Source organism: Paroedura picta, chromosome 13 (genome assembly GCF_049243985.1).
Source record: "Paroedura picta isolate Pp20150507F chromosome 13, Ppicta_v3.0, whole genome shotgun sequence".
NCBI classification, from domain to species: Eukaryota; Metazoa; Chordata; class Lepidosauria; order Squamata; family Gekkonidae; genus Paroedura; species Paroedura picta.
The window spans coordinates 48,220,036-48,241,524 of record NC_135381.1 but is presented as its reverse complement, the minus strand read 5'-3'; the positions used below and the strand labels follow the sequence as shown (position 1 = coordinate 48,241,524).

The following is a 21,489-nucleotide window of genomic DNA, read 5'->3' as shown; positions in this document are numbered from 1 at the left end:
AAGAAAAGATTTTTCAGTTATGTGAGGAGCAAACGTAAAGTAATGGAGGCAATAGGCCCACTGTTGGGTGGGATGGACAAACTCTAACGGAGGATGCAGAGAAAGCAGAAAGGCTTAGTGCCTATTTTACATCTGTTTTTTCCCACAGGTCAAAGGGTTTAGGCACATCTAGAGATGGCCGTAGCCAAAGGATAGTGTCTGAGTGGCAGGTTAACATGGATAGAGAGGTTGTCGAGAGGCATTTAGCTGCACTGGATGAGTTCAAATCCCCTGGTCCGGATGAAATGCACCCGAGAGTAATCAAAGAACTTTCCAGAGAACTTGCACAGCCCTTGTCCATCATCTTCGGAACCTCTTTAAGGACTGGAGATGTCCTGGAGGACTGGAAGAGAGCAAACGTTATTCCGATCTTCAAAAAAGGGAGGAAGGATGACTCGGGAAACTACAGACCAGTGAGTCTGACCTCTGTTGTGGGGAAGATAATGTAGCAGATATTAAATGGAGAGATCTGCAAACATCTGGAGGACAATTGAGTGATCCAAGGAAGTCAGCATGGATTTGTCTCCAACAGGTCCTGCCAGACCAACCTGGTTTCCTTTTTTGACCAAGTAACAGGTTTGCTGGATCGGGGAAATTCGGTTGATGTCATTTACTTGGATTTTAGTAAAGCTTTTGACAAGATTCCCCATGATGTTCTGATGGACAAGTTGAAGGTCTGCAATCTGGATTTTCAGATAGTTAGGTGGATAGGGAATTTGTTAGAGAACCGCACTCAAAGAGTTGTTGTCAATGGTGTTTCATCAGACTGGAGAGAGGTGAGTAGCGGGGTACCTCAGGGTTCAGTGCTCGGCCCGGTACTTTTTAACATATTTATTAATGATCTAGATGAGGGGGTGGAGGGACTACTCATCAAGTTTGCAGATGACACCAAATTGGGAGGACTGGCAAATACTCCAGGAGATAGAGACAGAGTTCAATGAGATCTGAACACAATGGAAAAATGGGCAAATGAGACCAAGATGCGATTTAATAAAGATGAGTGTAAAGTTCTGCATCTGAGTCAGAAAAATGAAAAGCATGCCTACTGGATGGGGGATACGCTTCTAGGTAACACTGTGTGTGAACGAGACCTTGGCGTACTTGTGGATTGTAAACTAAACATGAGCAGGCAGTGTGATGCAGCGGTAAAAAAGGCAAATGCCATTTTGGGCTGTATCAACAGAGGCATCACATCAAAATCACAAGATGTCATAGTCCCATTGTATACGGCACTGGTCAGACCACACCTGGAGTACTGTGTGCAGTTCTTGAGGCCTCACTTCAAGAAGGACGTAGATAAAATTGAAAGGGTACAGAGGAGAGCGACGAAGATGATCTGGGGCCAAGGGACCAAGCCCTATGAAGATGGGTTGAGGGACTTGGGAATGTTCAGCCTGGAGAAAAGGAGGTTGAGATGGGACATGATAGCCCTCTTTAAGTATTTGAAAGGTTGTCACTTGGAGGAGGGCAGGATGCTGTTTCTGTTGGTTGCAGAGGAGAGGACACGCAGTAATGGGTTTAAACTTCAAGTACAACGATATAGGCTAGATATCAGGAAAAAAATTTTCACAGTCAGAGTAGTTCAGCAGTGGAATAGGCTGCCTAAGGAGGTGGTGAGCTCCCCCTCACTGGCAGTCTTCAAGCAAAGGTTGGAGACACACTTTTCTTGGATGCTTTAGGATGCTTAGGGCTGATCCTGCGTTGAGCAGGGGGTTGGACTAGATGGCCTGTATGGCCCCTTCCAACTCTATGATTCTATGAAAACAAAATACAGAGGACAACCTAAAAAGGTTGAGGGATCTAAAAATATGTTTAGTGTAAATATATCATTTGTATTTTATTTGTGGAGCTCAAGCATGCAAAAATAATACAACAATAAAAACACTTGTTGCTACAGGTCATGCATATCAAAGTTACATATATCCAAACATCCCAAGACCTTATGTGTTTCAACCTATACAGGTCTTCCTTAGAGGTCAGGTTTAAGCACATGCAAATATTTTAAAACACACACCAGATATGCATATAAAATTGTTTATTTATATTTTTATAATTTAATTTATATCTCACCTCTCCTGACAGTGTCAACTCGAGGCAGCTTACAGAATAAAACAATAAGACAATGGACCCTATAAAATCCCTGTACAACATTAAAACCAGAATACTCCATAACAATCTTAACAGTAACATCTCCCAATCAATGAAGATGGTGGTTCAGAGTCAGCAATTCTCCCTTATTTCACTCAGCCGTTCCAACCTCAGGACACTCCCATGGTGCTGACTGATGTCGCACAAGGCCCCGTGTCTTCCAGGCTATTTTCACGTGCCCTAGCAGAGCTCCCGGAAGAGCTGAGCGCCCTGGTGGAATTGTCAGGGTCCCGCAGGGCCAGCAAGACAGAGCTCTTCCGCCAGGCGTCCTCTGCAAACTGCTAAACTTCAGAATCACCAGGACAGAGTGCGATCCACACAGAACAGGCTTTTTAAAATTGTCAAGATCAGAATCAAATCACAGGATCAAATTAGAGAATCACAAAGAAAACTGCAAGGAAGGGAGGGAAATTATCACTACTGTGCAGCCATGCTGGGGCACATGAAACTACCCCCCCCCCCCACAGCACACACATTTTAAAAATTTAGTGGCACAAGACTCAAAATGTTCTACAGAGCTCCTTCCAGAAGACTCCTCCCTCCTAAAAATTGCAGCCCTGAGCAAAGCACAGTAGAGTTGCAGCCAGTTTTGTGCAGGCCTATGCAGAGACACATGTTACCAATGATCACAGCATGCCATGCCAGTGTCAATGGGTCTGCCATTCTGTACACACATGTCCAGCCATCCTTTAAGATTTTGTGGCTCCCATTTTCCACCACAGCAAAGAATCACCTGGTGCTCTGCAGTATGGGAAAGGGGGCTTTGTAGCTGCTTGTCATCAGTCGAAATAAAAGCCTGGTCGTTCAACCCTGGGGGCCGTTCCGCATTCGTCCAAAATAGCACAATGGTTACTAATTGAAATCACTACAGTTTTGCCATTATGCACAACGTCGTTGACAATCTGCAACACTCCTGAAACCGATCCGCAAAAAGCGCTTCATTGTAGCGCTTTCAGGGAAATCCCAAAAAGTGGATTCACCCTCCGGAAAGCGCTACACTCCTGCAACCAATCTGCAACACTAGCGGGAAAGTTCTGTGCGTTACCATTGTTGCGGTTTCTGCAAAGTCCCTCCCCCTGGCTCTCTCCTCTGATCTTCCGGCAAAGTGATCGCCATTTTTTTTTCTCAGAGCAAGCGGAGATCAATGCACCGGCGAGCCTTTGTTTACCCAGTGAGGCTTCCCCAGCTGCAGTCCCTCTGTTTTAAGTCACCAAGCACAAGCATCGCAGAGGCCCGTTTGCTGGTTTATTTTCACTTTATTTTTCACACTGTTTTCGGCCGAAAATCGCACCCTTGAGGGGGGGGGGATTTTTTTTTTCACTCGGGGGGAGCGTGGCAACAATGAAATGGCAGCTCAAACTTCACCTGCTAGCTGGATGGGTCTCTCCGTTGCAACGATTCAACGCATATTCGTTGCAACAGGTGTCTGTGTTTTTTTTAAAAAAACTTTCCTTAAAGGGAAAGGGGCTGTTTGGGAGCATGATAACGGCCGCCCATTGGCTGCTTGACGGCCAGGGGCGGGACATAGCTCCACAATAGCGCTTCCTTTCTAGTGATTTTTGCCGAGACCGGAACCCTGTGGGAAACGATAGAAACGCAACTGGATTCCACTACAAAGGCAGGTATGCATAACGACGAATTCTACTATTTAAAATGGCGATTTTTCATTCAGCAAACAATTTGCTACATGGATCCCGGTGCGGAATGGCCCTGGGTTTCTCTCCCTTTTGCCTGCGCTTCTTTCGGTTCCCTTTCATTCAATGAACAAATACAAAAATGCACACACAAAACTTGAACCACAAGGATATAAATGGAAGGTACTTGTGGGATGCTGCTGCACAGCTACAATAGAGCAACTGCGTTATTTTTTGAAAAACAGGATGCCACCCCCCAGCACAAGTGACATTCCAGTCAAATTTAGAAACTTAGTAGTTGCAGAATAAGTATATTGGAGGGGAAAGAATCTTGCGTGAGGCAGGCACAGAATCTGAAGTCTTCATGAAAGGCAAGCTGCTCCAAAAGTCTGCAGTAAGAAGCATCTGCATAATAGGCACTGTTGGGACACAGAAAACACATTACAGATCAATCACTGACCACTTTGAATGATGATTTAAAATTAGCAAGCATTTATTTGATTCCTGATACATATTTCAGATTTTGATCCAATACTCTTTTTGAGAAGGAAGATTCTTAATAGCCTAGTTACAATCTGTTCCCTCTTAATAAAACAGTAAGGGGTGTTGGGGCGGGCTCAGTCCGGGATGGGGGAGCAACAATTGGCCCCTTGGCCCCGGACTGGCAAGCAGATTGGCCCCTCACCAGGACACACCAAAATTCCAGCCAGCCAGCCAGGGGCATTCTGGAGACATGGCTGCCAGTCTGCTCCTGACCACCGCAGGGAGAGGAGGTCAGCAGGGCTGCCAAGGGGGATGAGAGCAGAGGCTTGGACAGGCTGCGCCAGCCCTTTTCGCCCCAAGGCTGTCCTAACTGTCATGTCCAACCGTAAATTGCCTCAGAACCCTGACAGAGCTGGCAGGAGGCTGCAGAGTGCTCCCTCTCCCCCTCCCTCCCTTCAGGCCTGCTGCAAAGGAGTCTCTGACAGGCCCTGACTGAAGGGAGGGAGGAGTTTCCAAGAGCAAGGCCTGAGGGCCTTCCTTTTGAGGGGGGGGGGACTATCCCCTTCTGCCAAACAGTTGGCTGACAGGGAGGCCACAGAAAAGCCCCTTCTCACTTAAAATACTGCTCTGGCCGGGGGTTAGACACAGCCAAGCCATGTGTCATCCTTCTTTGCAACTCTCTGCAGATTTGAAGCCACTGCACAGCATTATTCTGCAGACAAAACTGTATCTTTTGTCTCCTGTTTCATCTGCAAAACAACCCTGTGCAGTAGGCCTCAAGTCTTTCAATTCAACAACAACCTGTGTGGGAAGCCTTAAATGTTTATTCTCTACCACAACCCTGTCCAAAGTAGCCCTTTCTGCCTGGAGAGCTGATCTTTATATTCTGCAGGTGAGCTGTAATTCCAGGAGCTCTCCAGGCCCCACCTGGAGGTTGGCTACCCCTGGGTTGGAAATATTCCTGGAGGTTTGGAGGTGGGACACAAATGTTATGTGGGCACATAACATTTTATCAACAGTGAAAAAATGGAAAAGAAGGAACAGGGTGGACACCTGTGTACTGTGACTACCCCATGTGTATTAGGGCAGAGGGGCATTTTGGCCTATTCACACAAGAAGGGAAATGACGCAGAACTGGGGGGAATTGGTTGCCATGTAATCTTCCCCTAAGAAGAGTCTCCAGTCTGATTTTCCCTTCACATCTCTGAGGACATGGCTCTGGAAAGCTCATCTGTAACCACTATGCCACAATTCCCAAAGGTCAGTCCTCTCCCACACTCAAAGAACATTCCAAACCACAGTTTCTTGACACCCATATCTCCATACCCATGCCCTCATTTGTCACCATGCCACCACAACCTCCCACACAACACACACATTCAACCCCATGCCCTTACAGACTGGACAACTCCTCCCCTTCCTCTTCCCACTGCCAAGCTCTAGTGCCCGTTGTTTTCTTGGAGACACTGGGTTTTGCCCCTAGTTTCTGAATAATTAAGTACTTGTTTTTGTGAAGATTCCGATAGACGGTTGGTATCATGGAGGCTATATCCCAATGTCCAAGAAGATGGCTTTTTAAAAATCATTTCACACGAGTTTCTTAAGTGGAGTACGATTGGTTCTAAGTTAATGGTCAGAAATTAGCAGGAAACCCTCTGCTGCAGTCCTCTTTCCTTGGACTAAGTTCCACCAAACAACATGGGACTTGCTCATGAGTAGACATGCTGAGAGTTGTTACCCATGTCACTTAGGAGCTGTCCCACCCCTTCCTTCTCCATCCAGTAGATGAAATAAATAATGTTTTACAAAAAATTCAAATACTGGAAATAATTAATCCAAACCTTTTGGTGTGCTTATGAATAAACGGATCCACTTGAGGAAAATTCAGATCAGCTAACAAATAATTCACATATCTCAAGTGCTTTTACTTCCCAAGAGAACATTATTCATCTGAGTATCAAGATCTGATTTTTCAAGCACCCTGAATCAGTTTGCAGATGCCATCTCCAGACCAAATAAGACATGTATTAAAATATTGCCACAGATACACAGTCAAGGATTTGCCTGATACTTTTCAATGTTATTCTCATCATTAATTTGTTTGTTTGTTTGATTTATTGGCCGCCCCTCTCTGACAGCAATCTTGGGGTAGCTAACAATATTTAAAACCCATACATGGAAGATATTAAAATCAGTTGCCAAATAACTATTACAATTTTGAAACTCAATACTCTCTTAAAATGCTCCAATGACATGGGGTCAGAAATATCCTGGTTCAGATGAGAAGGGAGATGGAGGGGGGTGGGATTCTGATTTCAAGCCATATGTCCTGCAGAAAAGGCCTCTTTGCAGGCCTTACACACACACAGAGAGACAGAGAGAGGTAGAAGGAGAGATGGAGAAGAGACAGAGAAGAAAAAGAGAGAGGAGAGAGAGAGAGAGAGAGAGTGGGGAAGGGCTGCCATGGTGTCCCCCAGCCAAGGCTTCTCCTGGCTGCACTGCCATTTCAGCATGTGAGGGAAGGGGGGGGGGAAGCAAGGATGGTGCCCTCCGCCCCCCCCCCGCCCCCCCATGGGATCAGATTAGCACGGCCTGGCAAAGGCTTGGCGGGCTTCAAAATCCATTATTGTTCGAGAGCCCTGAGATACTCTCAGAATTGCTGGTTTGTAGTTGTTTTTGGAACCCCCAGGAATAAGAAAAAGAGTTGGCTTTGCCCAGAGGGGATTTGGGATGCCCCCCAGGTTTTCTGCTTCTCGTGACAGACCTGAAGGGACTGAAGGGGACTTATGAATCCTTTCTATTTTGCAATTCAGACTGTGGAAATATGGAGGGCAGAGAAATCCTGATGAAATGAGGCCAGAGAGAGGCAGCAAGATAAATAATCTCTCCCATCCAACATGCAGTAGAAAAGCCATAAAAGAAAGGAAAGACTAACAGGGATCCTGACCTCTGATCTCTCTGACCCTCTTTTATGTTTTCTTGACTCCAGCCTTATTGTGGGCAGATGCCTTTGAATATGATTTATTTGTTTCTCTTGGCATCAAAACAAGGGAGGTGGAGATGAGAAAAGAATATTAAGAAACTGTTTCCGAACTTTCCTTCCTTTTAAAGCTGTGCTCAAAGTCTGCCCCATGAGCAGCCCCCACGCTTTTGTTACCCCGGCCAAAAGGATGGATGTTTACGCTCTTAAACCAACAATACGCTTCATTTGCCTGTGGAGGGCAGGTCAGCTACTATGACTCTGGCTGTCAGGGGAGCCTTTTCTTCCTGCCTGACGAGGAAAGCATTGTAGGAAAGTGCAGCTTTGATTAAACAACGAATAACAATAAGAACATTTCTACCCCTCTTGGTTGGCTGTCTCAGCAAAACTGAGACAAAGCATAACTGGCAATACTCATTTGAACTAATCAAGATCCAACCAAAATCATGTCCAAATAGTAAGTATTACGAATGCATCTTGAATCCTTTGAAACAGGCAGACACAGCGGTTCCTCAGTGGAAGTGGGGGGTGTTTTTAAGCAGAGGCTAGAGAGCCACCTCACAAAAATGCTGAACCTGTGAACTGAGGCAGATGGTGAGTGGGTGGGCAGAGGGGGTGGTGTCTGAGCTTGGCTCTTGTGGCCCTTCCTTGCATGCTCAGGGAAATGCCGACCAGCACACTGGGGTCAGAAGGTGAATTTCCTCCAGGCCATGGATTCCGGAGTCTTTTGGGGAGTGGGAGGGTGGCGTCATTTGGTCATGGATGGGCAGGTAGTTGTGAATTACCTGCATTCTTCAGGGGGTTGGACTAGATGACCATGTAGGTCCCTTCCAATTCTCTAATTCTATGATTCTATGAAACATTTGCATATGTTATGCTGTTATGCTGGTGCCTTGTTTGACTTTTTTCCCTCCACAATAAGCAGGAAAAGAACTTTGAGGAGAGGACATGATGCAAAGGGAAGTCAACCACAGTGACATTATCCAGCCAAGGTCAACAGCAGATGCCCCTCAGATCATTCCGTCCCACCAACACTGCAGCATTTCAGAGGTTTTATTTATTTATTTATTTATTTATTTATTTATTTATTTATTTATTTATTTATTTATTTATTTATTTATTTATTTGTAGACCTTTCTGCCCTAAAATAGGCTTGGGGCATCTCTCATCAATAAAAACATATATACAAAAATAAGTATAAAACAATAATTCTAAAAATCCTTAGCCTAAAACCCTCCTTGAGTGCCATGATAATTCTGGAACTGATCTTATGTCCAGATTTTAGGATGAATGGGGAGGAAGGGGGGGGCGTTCTGATGTCATACAGGGCTTCTGTTGGCCTCAACCACATGCTTGGTGGAAGGGGGCCATCTTACAGGATGGTCGGGGGGGGGGCAAGATCTCTACATCAGAACAGATGTGTAGTAAGACACAGGATCCCAAAAGGAAAGTAGGAGGAGAGAGTCATAACGTCTGCAGTTTTCTCCAGAGAATCCTGGGGGTTCTCAAGTGCAATTTCTAAAATTCTTTGCTAGCTGGAAAGATGGAAACCCCAAGAAGAACTGATTTTCTAACCTCACATGCAGTTCACAGATCCCCCCCCCCCCAACTGAGTCTGGGTATACTCTTATAACCAGTCCTGTTGGTGGCATCATGGGTTTGTGCTTTGGCTAACTGCGCCTTCTTTCTGTTGTGTCTCATTTGTAAGTTCCCCCACAAGTATCCTGCTCACCTACAGATTAGAGAATAATGCTACATGCTCTACCTGGGCCTGTCTTTGAAGCTCTCACAAAAATTTCAATGAGTCCAATGTGCAGCAGTTTCATTTTGGCCCTCCTACCCTGAACTGTTGGGGAATGCAAAGGTGAAAAACTTATCTAATACCCCCTTGGAAATCTGCAACAACTGAGCACCCACTGGTTTAGCTTGTGGCCTATTTGCCTGTTGAGAATAGAGATCTGATTTTTCAGTTCTCCATTGATTGGAGTACCAACAGGCTGAAGAGGCTGGGCATCTCTTGCAAGGTGATATTGTTGCCATCTTCCGATACCTAAAGGATGCCATGAGGAGGAAGGTGAAGATCTGCAGTGTGCATAAATCAATCATATAAGAAGAATGCCTGCACGCACGTCAGAGGAGATGTGTATTTAGCATAGCTAGCTTCCTGATCTTTTTCAGATAATCCCCTCCAGTGTCCTGATTGGCTCTTTGGAGACTTCCTCTTCTTTGGACCATACTTCCTCCCTGCTTGCCTCCTGAACAGTTAGACTATAGAATCCTCCCTTCTTTCTTTTTGAAGTTCTAATAAAACCATTTTGTTCTTTTAAGCATTCTGGTCCTTAGCCCTTCCTTGCATATTTAAATTCTGCCAACAGAAGGCGGATGTGTTTTCAGTCATATTGGATGATACGGCACAGACGAATGAATATAAGCGATAGCAAAGGAGGTTTAATCTGCGAAAGAACTGTATGCCCCTTGACAGGGTGTGGATTCTTCATTGGAGGTTTTGAAATATCAAGTGGATACGAGTTGTTGTTGGGAAGGTTATAGCTGGAGTTACTACACTGGCAGGTCTGACCCAGTGGTCTTTGCCGCCGTGGCTCAGTGTGCTAGCCCGTGGCATGCTCACCAGTGGCCTTGCAGAAGAAACCCAACCCCCCCCCCCCACTGGCTGCTTCCGACTGCCCCAGAATCCCACTTTCCACAGTTGTTCCAGCCCCGGCCACACCGTTTGCATCTGCTGCAATATCTAGCAGACCAACGTGGCGATGCTGGAACCTGCCTGCACACACAGCCTTCTTCCTTTCTCTTTGTTCTTCCTACTCTAGACACCACCTTTTAGCTTTGGAGCAGGAAAACCCTGGGTGGGAACTGCCAGAACAGAAACAGACACTCCTGAACTTAAAGGTTTACTTGCTCGTCTGTCTCCCGGCTTAGAATCCCAGAAGATGAGGCAGAGCTGAGCCTACGGAAAGTGTGAAAAGCTTTGCCCACAGAGAGACGCCCCCCCCCCCAGTCCCCTCCTGTGAACCGGAATATCTCCCAACCTGAAGCCTAATCAGACGCAATAGGAGCTCCAGTGCCGCTTGGGGGAAGGGGTACAAAATCATTCACACCTTTCCGAAGAGCAGAGAAAAATCTTGCCTGAACGTGGCCACTCTTGAGAGACACACCTCACTTGTTCAGAATACGCATTCTGTGGCCAGAAGGGTTTTCCACCCTGGGACGACCATCTCTGTATTTCAGGCTCAAGCTGTGTGGGAGGTCCGAGGTTTCTCCTTGCTCTCCTGACCGCAAAAACTGCATTAATGCCTCTCTTCCTCACCAAAGCCCCTAAAGTCAGCAAGGGCCAGACAGACACTCTACAGGATCTCAGCGCTGCCGGGTCCTTTCATACTCAGGAGTTTCCCACTGAGCTGTGGCATGCAGCATTACTGCTCTCCTCCATCTCAAAGGGGCCACCAGCTGATGCCTTTTGGAAGCCTGCCCCATGTAGAGGGGAAGTGCGTATTTATTTCTTTGGCTTTGCATGAGGTGGTCCACAGCTCAGCTCAGGAACATGACCCTGGACTTCTGCGTGAAACAAGCCTGCCTATTAGGACAGGGTTTTTTTGTTAACCTGCCCCAGTCACTCACCGTCTCCCCATCAGAAGATTTATTGACTTTTTATTTATTTATTTGGAGTCAGCCATCCTTCTTCTGACGGACGGAGCAACGTGCTGAGTGAGGAAGGCCTGGTGAGGCCTCGCTCCGCATGACTCACTGCCTTGTGCCACTGAGACACTTTGCTTCCTCTGCTCGAGTCGTAGGATGTCTACAAGCGCGGTGGACATAGACGCCCTTGTTCCAAGACAGCAGGGGAGGATGCTTTGTGGAAGCCAAGGCAGGATGTGGTGAGGGCCAGCAAAGTGCTCCTTCCTTTGCAATGCACAAGCCGATGAGGGCTCTTAGGGAGGCGATGCGAAGCAGAGGGAAACTGCAGCCCAACTGTCAAATTCCTGCTTTTACTGCAGAAGAGCTGGGTTACCAAACAGCTGCCTAAACTGGTCCTAAGTACAGCAGTAGCTTTTCTAACAGGTTATTGAGAAAGGGATTGTCTTATAGCAGAAGATGTTTCTCAATTACCTGGACTGCATAGTACAGGGACCTGCAATATGGTGGCTACCTGTGGATCCTCTGGGATTGCAGCTCACCTCCAGATGGCAAAAGTCAGTTCCCATGGAGGGGGGCCTTTGCAGCATTGGACACCTGTGAAGTTCCGGCCCTTCCTTGGCTCCAATCCCAAATCTCCAAGATTTCCTCAACCTGGATCTGGCAACCCTGCCCCCCACTTTTTCCCAAATGGGTGGATGTTCATTCTTTTTTATATATTTTTACGTGGATGATATAACCATATATGGTCAGGTAGACAACTTTCTCAAAATGGCCGTTGATGGGCCTGGAGGGGGTAGGAAGAGGAGGGGGCCTGGGTGCGTGTGTCCACTACTATGGGTCCCACCTATATTCTGCATGATGGTGTGTCTTCTGGGGTTTCTCAAAGGGTGAAGAATGTTTCAGAGGTTCCTCAATGGTAAAACAGTTAACCAAGGCTGCCCTAATCCATTGACAGATTATCTGGGTGGTAGAGAAGCATGAGCATGTGAATTTCTGGGTATTATAGGAGTCCATATTTTCCACTTTAATAAATTCAGATTTCAACTGTTTCTTTTATTGCTTTGCCCTGACTTGATTTTGTCAGGTATTGGAAGGTAAACAGAATGGGCTCTGGTGAGTACGTGGATGGGAGGCCACCAAGGAAGTTCAAGGTTGCTCCTTGAACCCAGGCAAATTACCTCTGAATGACTCTTGTCTTGAAAATACTATGGGCTCTCTATAGATTAGCTGTGAGTTGTTGGCAGAAAAAAAGATGCCTCTTTTACACTATCCTGGTGTCTCTTTCATGACATTATACTGTCCTGATGCCAAAGGACATTATGGGAAATGATTTGTGGTTTGCTCCTTTTCCCATTTTTGTTACTCTTATTGCTCAAATTTCTGAGTCATATCAGTTCAAACCTTGTTCCAACAAAATCAGTGTTTTAGGAGTACGTTTTGTCTTTGAGGTTCTAACAATGTGGCTTTTGATTCCCTTTGTGGAGAGAGAACACTGGAGCCTTATGGTGGTTTTGTCATATTTACAAATATACAAGTAGAGCCCAACTCTGCCTCTCTTCCTGATTAAATTGGCTGTGTTTTTAACATATAGTTGAGGTTATTTCTCTGAGCTCTCATACATAGTTTACCAGGCTACTATGGGATAAACTTCTAGCAATTAGCAGTAATTGAGGAAACATCAGGTGGCCATTGTGAGTAACCAATATAATGACAGAGGTTAAATCAGACCCAGTTTTTCTAGAGAATGTTGCTCGTATGATGGGAAAATCAACATCAATCTAGATTTTCAGCCCAGAAACCAAACCAGAGTAATCATGAAATCCGGTTGCATTCCTATTGTGTGAGCAAGTCAGTGGCCTCCTTGAGACCATTTCCACAGCACAGCCCTGAATCTCTTTATCTGTGAGTCTAATGCTACAAGTCTGAAGCACTCATTCCTTTCTTTCTGATTTTTTTCTTTCATCCAGGACTGGACCTGCCACATGTTCTGCATTTGCTTGAAAATAGGGCCCTGTCACTTCCTGTCTGCACTTTGCCACTTTCCACAGTAATATTACAACATAATCACAGTGTTAAAAAGATGCTCTCTTAGTAACGGGAAAAGGCTGTAGAGCAAGGGGCAAAGGGGCTTCCTAGGCTGATGGTCAAGGGGTTTCTCTAAGAATGACAAACAATGTGTTCTTTTACAAAGCAAGGAACATCTCCAGGCTAATTCTGTTCTTCACCAGCTTGTAGTTTACCTAGGAGCCAGCCCAAAGAGGAGAAAATACTCAGGGCCATTCCGCACAAAGGGCAATGTCGCTAATTCTGAGCGCTATTGAAAAGCGCTGCAGGCAAAAGCGGCAGGTCGCGGTAACGCACACAGCCGTTTCAATCGAAAAAAGGCTCTCCCACTAACGCTGTTCTCCTAATGCAGAAGTTTCTAGTCTCGCCGAAATCGCAACAGAGAAGGCGATATTTTTCCGCGCTTCCTCCCGCTCCGGCCATCAACCAACCAGAACACTGTTGTGTTCGTGTTTTCCTTTAAGAACTCTTTTTTAAAAACTTGAAAACACCGGTAGCAACGCATAATTGTTACTTTCATGTATCAGAGAGACCTTTTCCGCTGGCGTAGGAGCTGGTGCTTAATCATTTGCACACTCTTAAAGAAAAAAAAATCCCCCCCCCCTGCTATTCCTGGCTGAAATTATGGACAGTGTCGAAGGGGGGTGGGGGGTGGGTTGTATTGTGCTTGGAAACTTTACAGACACTTGCTTGTGGAGTGATTTCAGCCAATGAAGCAACACTTATTGGTTGCTTTTGCGATACTGGAAGCGCGGGTGCGAGAGATTAGGGAGGGACATTCTTTCTACTGCTACATTGTGAACGCACATGTCATTTCCGGATGTGTTGCAGGTTGTTCTCAAGAGTCTAGCGGTTTTTTAAGGGGGAATCCACTTTTCTGGATTTCCCGATAAGCGCTACAACAAAGCGATTTTTGCGGGAGAGTTGCAGATTGTGTATGATGTCATGCAGAACGTTGAATTACTGCTTGCTGTCCTAGTATCGAACAGTCTTGACTTCGAATGTTATAGTGACCAGATCTAATTCCAGTTAAAGCTTTCTTCTTATGGAAGTTTGTTTGTGAGTTTTGTCGGCGCCTGACAGACCAATGGGTGGATGCCGGAGTGTGAAAGGTTTTTGTGTGCAGAAGCAGAAAATAGCCAGAGCACAGCAAGTATTCCTGATGGGAGGCCAGCACCAGCTCCACACTTATTATTATTATTATTATTATTATTAGATTTATAGCCCGCCACTCCCTTGCGGCTCGTGGCGGGTAACAATATCGCGGGTAACAATATCACTTGCCTCACCAGGGCTTTTCCTAAGGGGTAGACTACAAGTTCACTTGATTCAGAATGTTTTTACATTTGGAATTGAAAGCTGCCCTGGCCCACAAAAGAAACTCAGGCTACAAATATTATGGATAAGTCATAAGCTACCCTGGATGCTTGTGTCTGATCCTGCATTGAGCAGGGATTGGACTAGATGACCTCTATGGCCCTTCCCACTGTAGGAGTCTATGATTCTGCAGCTCAACCCCCACTCCTGGGGCCATCCATTGACTTCAACTCAGAGCTGGATGGCCTGCTTTGAGATATGGCTGCCTGTGGCCCCATTGTCTAGCATGGGGGATTCTTAAAGGTAAAGGTATGCCCTGTGCAAGCACTGGGTCATGTCTGACCCTTGGGGTCACGCCCTCTAGCGTTTTCTTGGCAGACTCAATATGGAGTGGTTTGCCAGTGCCTTCCCCAGTCATGACCGTTTACCCCCCAGCAAGCTGGGTACTCATTTTACCGACCTCGGAAGGATGGAAGGCTGAGTCAACCTTGAGCCGGCTGCTGGGATTGAACTCCCAACCTCATGGGCAGAGCTTTCCCAGCCTCATGTCTGCTGCCTTGCCACTCTGCACCACAAGAGGCCCAACATGTACCAAATGCCATAACCGTAACAAGGGGTGGGGTGGGGGGTAGCTGATCTCTGGAGGAGTCTGGATAGAGGCTGGGCTGGCCCACATGGTGCCTTTTATAGCCTGGTGTCCTCCCCCCCCCCAAATGACGGCATGCACAACCAGGCGCCCCCTGCTGAGCCCCCAGGCCCCCAGCAGCATCACTCTCACGGTGAAGGTAGGTCAGTGCCACAATCTGGTCCTACATGAGAACATTTAGAACATCCTCCTCATAATCCACATTTAACTGAAAAGAAGGGCTGTAATCTGATTCTAAACGCCATGCCTGTGTGTGTGTTTGTATGTGCAAGAAACGTGATCTTCCCCCAGCAATAAAGAACCTCCCAATTCGTCCTGTGCCCCCATCTCCCCCATTCAGCAGTCCATGTCCCATTGTAGGGAAGAAGGTCTTCTTTCCATCTTTTTTTAAATTTTAAAATAGTTGCTAGAAATGATCTAAGCTTTAGCCAAAGTCAAGAAAATAAAGGAGTCAAAAAAGAGAGATTGACAGACTGATTTCTTACTACTCCCCAAATATCACCCCACACCTAAGTAATAAATGCCTTCTCCCAAATGCTTCACACAGGGTGGGGGAAAGAGAGAGGGAGAGAGAGAGAGGTTGTTCAGGACAATGATGAACAAGCAAATGGCTTTCATTCTAATCTACTTTAAGTCGTTAGTGTGGAAAAGGCGGATTAAAAATGACACAGCTAAATGCTTCAGACTGCACACAGCTCACTTTGTCAAGGTCTTTCTTTAGTTTTGAAAAGAGATGCGTTTGTTGTTTTCATCACTGACTGATGCAGCCCTCAAGCCTCCCTGTTTCTCATTCCTTTCTTTGCACACAGAAAATATTCCCAACTGAAGTGTGGTTTAGAAATACTGAAACAGGTTATAAATCTCTATTGCCAAGAGAGGTGGGGGAAAAGACACACACACACACACGTACATAACTGCGGGCCGTTGGTTTTGCAGTTGAGCAGAAAATTCACTGAAACGTCTTTATTTTCTTTTTCAGCTTTATACAATGTTGAGCTCTTATTATTTCTAGTGTTGTTTTCAAGAGGAATTTCAGGACAGGGTGTGCAAGAGCAACAAAATGACAGTAGTTGCAGACAGATTAGGATTAACTCTGTAGAGAGGTTCTTTCTAAAAAGAGTCACATTTTAAAATACTGGAATTAAATCCGTGTGTATTAGGAGATCAGTCCAATCGTAGATGTACTTTTGGAATCACATTGGTAATGAATGATCTTAGCACATACATATTTTCATTCTGGCTAAACTGCAAAGTGGACCAAATAGGCTATACAATTTTTATGACTATTTTTCCATTAAGACATCGGTCAATCTACACACTTTTATGCATGTTAAAAATTTAATCTCTTCTTAGCCTCAATCCTGATGGGGAAAAAGGTTCACTCTGCCAAGCAAGAACATTTGAGTGCTTAGGCTGCTGGGAGGAGGGACTTTGTTTGTTTGCTTTTGCCTAACACTCCTTACCATGAACAGAAAAATGAAGGGAAGAGAAAAAGCTACAACAGATCTTCTGGTTCTTTGATTTGACCAGATCTCATTGGTTTTCCAGTTGCCGGTAGATGAGAGACATTAACCCTTTGAGAATGCTAGATCTAGCGGTGCTTGTTGTTTCCAAGACTGTGCTAAAAAGGGCCTTAATTGAATGTGTTTTGGGGCAGATGGATTACAAGAATTCCCTGGAGTGAATACTATGGATCAGGCTCTCATTTACCCTGGACTTTTCCCTCTGTTCTCTACATAGGGCAAATAGGTCAACGCCAAAGAATAAATGGACAAAAGTCTGACATCAAAAATCACAGGGCTGAGAAACTGTGGGGAACACTTGGACCTTCCTGGACATTCAATAAGGGACCTCAAAGTAGCTGTTTTATTGCAAAGAAACGTCAAGAACAGAATGGAAAGGGAAATAGCTAAAATGCAAGTTATTACAACAATGCAAGTTATCAAAACAATGGAATCCCCAGGACTCAATAGGGACACTGGCTTCTTATCTCACTACGTATGCTACCTCATTCAACTCTTATATCCACATTCCTTACCATCTGCTCTTCTTTTTTATTTCATTTGGGTCAATGAGACTGTTATGTGGTGTATGTCATGCTAGTTAGAATCTAACTCTCTGTTCTCAGGACAGGATAACAACCTCAGCTGGGCTTGCCTTCATGCTTCAAGTGGGGATGGATGGGGCTAACAACAAGTTGCCTTTAGCTACTGCTTTTCAAACTGGGAAAGTGTCTGCCATCAATCACCAACTTTACATTTTTATTATTTTTGTGAACCGCAATTGAACCCAAAGGACTGCTTTTCTAGCAAAGAATGACCAAACTGCATGATTTGGATGCTATGACACAGTTTACTAATTTGCCACTAATTTGTTTTCTCCTAATATCTGTAATCTCATGATCCTTGTTCCATTTTCTCTGAGGAAGTTGCCTGCACAGAAAAGCTCACAACTTGAATAAATCTTTGTTGATCTTAAAGGGGCCATTGGACTCAAATTTTAGAATGCAGGAAGGTAAAACATACATCACAGTCAGAGTGGTTCAGCAGTGGAATAGGCTGCCTAAGGAGGTGGTGAGCTCCCCCTCCCTGGCAGTCTTCAAGCAAAGGTTGGATACACACTTTTCTTGGATGCTTTAGGATGCTTAGGGCTGATCCTGTGTTGAGCAGGGGGTTGGACTAGATGGCCCATATGGCCCCTTCCAACTCTATGATTCTATGATTCTATGACAGGCAAACAGCACGAATAATAAAGGAGAAGAAGGTATTGTGGTTTAGTTTCTTCTAGGGATGATGTCCTCACACAAGAAACATCCATAATGTTCAATGGAAATGCCTTACTTAAAACAAACATCCATTGAAAACATCCAAACTTGTAACTTTATCAACTCCATGGCCTGAGCAGGTAGGGGCAGAGTTAGTTGTAAGAGGGAGAGGTTGCTATTTATTTATTCTTCAGAATTTGTATCATACTTTTTTGCCCTCTCCAGGGACACTGAGGGGTCTATATACACCAGTTCCATCTCCACCTCTTTTTTTGGAACCGGAGATTTCTGGTTACCTTCTGATTTGCCCATGTCCAAGGTGCTGAGTCTTGAGGGGCTGTCTGTCAGTAGCTGGATGGAAACAGGAAGCTCAGGACCTGTACAGGCTGCTCTTGTTGGCTGGCAGGCAGATTTTTTTCATCTGTGGATTTTGATACCATTTCTTGTTTTGGATCCAGATGTTATAAACCATTAAGAATTGGGCTGACCTACAGGCAAACATCAACAGCCTGCAAATCAGGGTGCCAATTCCTTCACAAGGTTAAACACAGATCTTAAAGCCAAACCACAGACCCAGATAGTCATCCAGCTGGAAGAAGGGAGTTCAGGGGTTGTTTTCTTTTGGGAGGGGGCAGGCGGGGATAACAATGCTATCTTTGTCCCAGTCCTCCATTTCCTCCCATCCCACTCCTCATTAATTCTGTCCATCTCTGCTCATAAGATGTTTTAAGGCATTGCCTAATTCCGCAAGTAGCCTGGGATATGGAATTGAGCCTGCAGACTGCGGGCATTTGGGATGGAAGGTCAGAGTGGGAGGCAGATCATAGGACCACTGACACCCCCCCCCCCCCATGGACATGAAGGATCCAAGGTTGAAAAGAGCCAAGAAATAGCTCTGGGCAATATTCTACGAAATGTACATTAAATCTGTTCTGTACTTTTTTAAACCCACATTTTCCAGTTTCATTCTCCTCCAAAATGATCCCCATTTTGTTTGAATTACAGATGAATTGTTCAGATAAATATACTAATGTTCCTCTGTTCAAATCATGATTTGGTTATAAATTTTCAATTTTTGAAAAACGGAGGGGTAAGATCACTTTTTATCAGGCACTAATGATTGCTCTCGCTATTGCATCCCTACTATAGAAATGGCCCGCCTGTTCCACTAGACAGTTGGAAGCAATTTCCTTTGGCCGAGCGCATCTCCAGGAGAGAATGAAGAGGACATGCTCAGCTTGGTTTTGATAGGCTGATTCACAGGCATTTTCTTCTCTGCTTGGGATACAGTTATAAATAAATCTGTGTTCTATGAAAGATGCTCTGGGGTGTTTCTTCCTGATGCCAAGTGCTCCTGGTTCTGCTTGGCAGTGGGAGGCCTATCTGCATGTTCCATGAACCATCTTCTACGTTTATTCTGAGGCCACCCATCCCAGGAAGCACTCTGAGATATTTCCAAATGCACAGCATGATTAGGATGGACCATGTGGCAAATGCTCCCCCCCCCCGCCCACAAACACCCCATCTTCTTGTTTAATAAAGAAAGGGAGACCAGCAGAAGAATTGGCCTTAATAAGCAAACACCAGCTGCAAGCACAAGGGCATGGCTGTGAATGCTTCGTATGCATTTCTGCAAAATAAAAAGGACGGCCGCTTCCTATGAGGACTTTCCCTCTTAGCCTTGTGCTTTCTGCAAGCAAAACAGGTTCATTGTACACCTGGCATTCATTTGCATGCAGAGAATTCACACTGGCTCAGTTTTAATATGGGATTATAACTACGGTCAAAAAAGTGACTACACGGGAGGGGGGGGGGGAATTACCCATAACACCCCAGTGCTAGCCAAGAATTCTTGCCCTCCCTGCCTGGCCAGTGCATGAACATGTTTTGGAAGCAGCTGGGAAGGTGACTTTTGGGCCTGCTGCAGGCACGGAGCCAGTTGTGCACCATCGTCTTCACCATGATCTGTCACGAGGGCCTGATTCCAGTTCAGCTGCCACCAGGCACAAGAGAAGGGGAGGGAGGAAAGCCGCTTGTGCCAGGCAGTGCCCCCCTCCCAAATCACGAATAGAAGAACAACTCAAGGAAACAGGTCTGGAGAGTGACAAAGGACTGGCCACAGAGACTTGCTGTGTGATTTTAAGCCAGTCACTCTCTCTCAGCCTCACCTCCCTCGCAGGGTTGTTGTGCTGATAACATGGAAGAGAGAAAATGGCTGCTTTGGGTCTCCAGTGGGGAGAAGGGGCAGGGATCAATGAAGTGAAAAAGGAAAATAAACAATTAATTTTTAAAAAGCATAATCCTTGATGCAGTCCCCTCAGAAACTGACAATCAATAATTCACAAATAGCTATTTTGTGAGCTTAAGAACTGAGCTGAGCTGAGCCGTTCCGGAGCCATGATGGGGAAATAATGTAAGTCTTGTCCTTTTGTCTGAGCAATAAATTGTCCTTCCCCAGCATCACCTTGTTTCTGTTGGGGGGGGGGGCATAGGGAACGGTTTCCTGCAAAGGCAGATATGGGAGGCACTGCTCTGCTCAGCCTCCCAAAATGACTGAGGCACATATTGTCTGTAGCACTTGCAAGATCCACGGAGCACAGATTCAGCAGTCCTCAGTGGACACCCCCCTGCATGTCGCAGCCCCCGTGGCTGATTCCAAGTCTGCACTGAGGGATGCATCGCTGGCACCTGGCAGGTGAATTCAAAGGGGTGGGGGTCTTGCTGACACGCAGCACCACTTCCTGGGTGAAGGACCACCATCACTGGGACTCACTCAGAGGCCCCCACATGAGGCGACCACTTCTAGGGCCATTCCGCACAAGGGCCAATGTTGCCAATTGCTTTCACAAAGCGGAAACACTATTTTTAAAAGTGCAATCCCGGCGTTCCGCATACCTGCATTTGTAGTGGAATCCAGCAGCGTTTCATTCGTTCCCCACAGGTTTCCGGTCTTGCAGGAATCGCTAGAAAGGAAGCGATTTTTTCTGTGCTTGGTCCCGCCTCTGGCCGTCAATCAAACGAACAGCCAATGGGTGGTTGTTATTATTGCTCCAGAAAAGCCCCTTTCCCTTTAAGCACAGGTTTAAAACACACACACACGTTGCAACGAATATGCCTTGATTCCTCGCAACGTAGGAACCCATCTAGCTGGCATGTGAGCTGGTGAGTCATCATTACCACGCTCCCCCGAGTAGAAAAAAAAATCCCCCCCCCAACCTGGTGCGATTTTTGGCTGAAATTAAAGGGAACTGGCGGATAGGGGGCTGTGTTGTGCTTGGGGACTTAGGGGAGCTTTAAAGCACTTCTGTGGAGGGACTGTAGCCAGAGAAGCCTCGCTGGGTGAATGAAGCCTTGCTGGTTCGTTGCTTTCCGCTCACTCCGAGGAAAAAAATGGCGATCGCTTCGCCGGAAGTTCGGAGGAGAGAGCCAGGGAGAGGGACTTTGTTGCAACCGCTACATTGAGAACGCACATGTCTTTTTCACAAGTGTTGCAGGCTGTTGGTAGGAGTGTAGCGATTTTCTGAGGGTGAATCCACTTTTCCCGATTCCCCAAAAATCGCTACAATGAAGGAGTGTTGCAGATTGCTCACGACGTCATGTGGAACGTAGTTTTAGTGGCGAAAACAAAATGCAAGACTAGTGCTATATTAGTCGTCCGGAATGGCCCCTAGTGTCATGCAGGAAGTGATGTCATAAAGCAGTGTTACTGGTCATGGGGGGGGGAATGGGAGAGCCACATGAACTCATAAGATGGGGAAAG

General features: G+C 45.8%; 1 long non-coding RNA gene across 1 annotated transcript; it reads left to right on the top strand.

The window, feature by feature from the left end:
• Positions 1-7,551: 7,551 nt before the first annotated feature.
• Positions 7,552-19,016, top strand: LOC143822693 (uncharacterized). Its single transcript, XR_013226233.1, has 3 exons — positions 7,552-7,741; positions 8,207-8,334; positions 18,879-19,016. It is a non-coding gene; the product is annotated as an uncharacterized LOC143822693 (long non-coding RNA).
• The last annotated feature ends 2,473 nt before the right edge of the window (positions 19,017-21,489 follow it).